Raw genomic sequence first — 4,325 nt, forward strand, 5'->3', positions numbered from 1 at the left:
TATATATATATATATATATATATATATATACACACACACACACACATATACACACACACACACACACACATATGCTAGAAATGTTTTCCTGCTATTCATATGGTTTTCAGTGGCCTATTTTTTTCAGAAGTGGACCTGGTGGTGTCCTTCTTTTTAGTCTGAATTAGTCTGGAAGCTCTGCTGAATCCTGTCTGCCATGGGTGACTCTGCTGGCATTTGAAATACTGGTAGCATAGTTTCCAGCATCACAGCAACATGCAAGCCACCACAGTATGAGAAACTGACAGATGAGTGGTGGTAAAGAATATTGAATCTATCATGCTAGAAGAACAAACAAATCCGTCTTGGAGAAAGTATAGCCAGGATTTAACTTGGAGGTGAAAATGGCCATATTTTTTCTTTCTTTTACTTTGGTCATGTTGTCAGAAGTGACCAGTCCCTGGAGAAGGACATCATATTTGGTAAAGTAAGAGGTTAAGGAAGAAGAGGACAATTCTTGAACACGAGGAACCGACACAGTGGCTGTGACAATGAGCTCAAGCACAGTGAAAATTTTAAGGATGGTGCAGGACAGGACAGTGTTTATTTCTATTGTACATAGATCGTTATAAGTCAGAACTGACTAGATGGCACCTAAAAACACCACCAACAAGAAAGGTTTTATAGACAATATTTTATTTTAACTGAAACAGAAAGAATTTTGGAGAAGGGGCAAAATTCTTTTAAATGAAATGTGATTAAAACAGCTTCTATGTTGGCATTTTATTTTGTTAAGTCTTAGAAACAATATTCCAGAGTAATTGTCCAGGAACCTTTGCCAAATTCCTCAGAGCATTATTAGCAAATTCAGCAAAAACGCTCTAAGTAATGATACTTAGGCTGCTTTTCCAGAAGTCTGTATCTGCTTTGGGCCCTGCAACATACCACAGTGACAACTGGTCTTGTTTGAGTAATTATTCTTTCCCCCCTACTCTCTTCTAAAGTCAAAAAGTAAAAGCTAAAATTGCACATACAGCAAAAAACAAACAAACAAAAGATAAAGAAAAATTCTTATAAAATATTAAGTAAAATAAACACAAAAAATGAGCAAAGAGTATTACAATTTTTTTTCTACTTTGGGTTTTCAAAGAGAGAATGCTGCCTATTAAAGATCCTAGATGCCATATTTTCATGTTTTTTTCTGTATAATGTTTAGTAACTTACATTCATACATCAAAGAATGGAATTAATGACTGAAATTCTTGTGTTATGGGATAATGAGCAGTGTTATGAATGAGGGCTTCTTATCTGTTCAGAAAACTCTTATAGAAAGGAAATTGCCACAGTGAAAAAGATGTTTAAGGATACAGCCTCAAAAGACAGTATTTCTAGATTATGAAAAATTTTCTCAATTATTTAAAATGAAACATTATCAATATTGATCCAGGAAGTTTTATAAAATCTGGTCAAAAGTTAGTTTATTGAGGCTTTGGTTTTTCATCTTGAAATTACCAGACCAGTTGCCCTTGAGTCAATTCTGATGCACGTGTGTCAAGAGTAGAACTGTGCTTCAGAGTTTTTAATGGCTGATTTTTCAGAAGTAAAGCACCAAGCTTTTCTTCTGAGGTACCTCTGGGTGGAATAGAAACTGCAGTTTCAGTAGCAGTCCACTGTGTTTATAGTTTGCACTACCCAGAGACTCCAGCATGAAATTAGCTGTGGTCACATAAAAACAAAAACCCAAACTCACTGCCATCAAGTAGATTCCGGCTCCCAGCAACTCCCTTTGGGTTTCCAAGGTGGTAAATCTTTACAGAAGTAGATTGTCCAATCTTCCTTCCACAGAGTGGCTGGTGGGTTTGAACCAACATCGTTCTGGTTAGTAGTCACATGCCTTAGGCACTATGCCACCAGAGCTCCTCTGTGGTCATATAATGCTTGACATTTCACATATTTTTCTTCATCCTATCTCTTGTTTTGAGAAGCTACTTGCATATGTTCCAAAACAAGTGCTTTTTGACTATAACTATTGTATCTTTTCAGTCATCTCATATGCATTCGAAAGCTGGGAAATGAATAACAAAGACTGGAGATGAATTGATGCCTTTCAATTATGATGTTGGTGAAGAATAGTCAATGTATAAAGTACTATCAAAAGAATGAACAAATCTGTCTTGGAAGAAGTACAGACAGAATGTACCTTAGAAGCAAGTATGGCAATATTCTGTCTCACACATTTTGGATATGTTATCAGTAGGGATCAAACTCTGGTGAAGGATATTATGTTGCTAAAGTAGAAGGTCAGAGAAATAGATGAAGACTCTCAATGACAAGGATTGACACAGTGGCTGCAACAATGGGCTCAAACGTAGGAACGATTGTGAGGATGATGCAGGTCCAGGGAGTGTTTCATTCTGTTGTTGTTGGTAGGTGCCTATGAGCTGTCTCTGACTCATAGCGACCCTATGCACAGCAGAACAAAACACCGCCCTGTCCTGTGCCAGCTCCTTGATCCCTGCTACACTTGAGCCCATCACTGCTGCCACTGTGTCAATCCATCTCGTTGAGGGCCTTCCACTCTTTCCACAACCCTTCACCTTACCAAGCGTGACATCCTTCTCCAAGGAATGGTCCCCTCTGACAACATGACCAAAGTAGGTGAGACGAAGTCTGGACATTCTCGTTTCCAAAGAGCATTCTGGCTGCACTTCTTCCAGGACAGATCCGTTAGTTCTTTTAGCAGTCCATGGTACTTTCAGCATTCTTCACCAACACCACAACTCAAAAGCATCAATTCTTCTTCACTCTTCCTTCTTCATTGTTCAGCTCTCATATGCATATGAGGCAATTGAAAATACCATGGCTTGTGTCAGGCACACCTTAATCCTCAAGGAGACATCTTTGCTCTTCTGGACTTGAAAGAGATCCTTTGCAGCCGATTTGCCCAGTGTTATACATTGTCTGATGTCCTGAGTGCTGCTTCCATTGGCATCAGTTGTAGAACCAAGCAATGTGAAGTTTTTGACTTCAATCTTTTCTCCATTTATCATGATGTTGCTTATTGATCCAGTTGTGAGGATTTTTGTTTACTTTATATTCTGTTGTATGTGGGATCATTGTAAGTGGGGACCAAGTGGATGGTATCTGTATGAAAATTAAGCAGCAAGAAAAAATCCTAATCAGAATTAGTCATTCTTCAAAGTTTGCAAAACAAAGAAAGAAACAATCAAGGACAGTTTCTAAATTCCTTCCAAGCTTTTAGCAATTAATTGTTAAAGATATCAATGAACAGCGTGGTTACATTTCCTAGTAAGAGGGACTAACCATCATTCTTTAGGTAGATGTTGCTTTGAAATTAACCTTAATTTCCTAGCTCCACGAAGTTGGTAGGTGATATAGTGGATAATTGGGCTTTGGAGTCAGATGGAAGTTGTCTCCTGTCTACTTGCTAGGTATCTGAAATTAGGCAAAAACTACTCATATTCTCTTAACTTCATTTTCTTCATTTATAAACAGGTTATAATAAGTTGTACCACAGAAGCTTAATATAAGAATTGAATTGAATAATTCATATATTTATCACATTATTTGAAGTAATAAGTTCTCAATGAATGTTAATAAGGCAAATGAGAAATGGTTAACTATAATGAGCCTGTAATATAATGCATTTCAGTAAGAATAAACAGTTTTATTTACACATATTGATGTCTCTTCAGATTTTGATCTTGCCACTTAAAGATCAATACTTTGCAAAATTGACAATTTTTTTTTGTATCAATTAGTTTGATTGTCAGATTTTGAAGCAAAATACACACAAGGATAATATTTGGTTTTCAAACAAATCAACTACTGCATTGTTAAAGGTATGCTTTTTAAATGAAGCAAGAAAAAAATAACCATTTCCTTCTCATTTTTATGAATACACCAAGATCTCATTAAATATGTGCTATTGTATTTTTTGAATAATTCAGGGATTAACAAGAACATCTGTGTAACAAAACACCACCACTTGAAATGTAAATCCACACAAATGTGTTAAAACAATACATTTACTACCATCAATATCATAGAACTATTCAATTATGAAAATGATCATCCTCATTTAACTAAGTCAAAGGGAGATATTCAAAGGATGTTGTCCAAGGTCACCATAAACCACACAAGAAATTTGTAGTTTGCTTTCTAGACTCACTTTTTGCTGCCTGATGAATATAGAGAGATAATACAGCAACCATTTGATGATAAGTCTTAATTATCTAAGTGTATGGGAATAAATTTTTACTTTCCCTTTTAACAGTTATCAAATATTTAATTATATGTGTATCATCATATTTTATTATTATTTT

This window comes from Orycteropus afer, unplaced genomic scaffold (assembly GCF_000298275.1).
Source record: "Orycteropus afer afer isolate SDZICR_OR568_19922 unplaced genomic scaffold, OryAfe1.0 scaffold00062, whole genome shotgun sequence".
Classification (NCBI taxonomy): Eukaryota; Metazoa; Chordata; class Mammalia; order Tubulidentata; family Orycteropodidae; genus Orycteropus; species Orycteropus afer.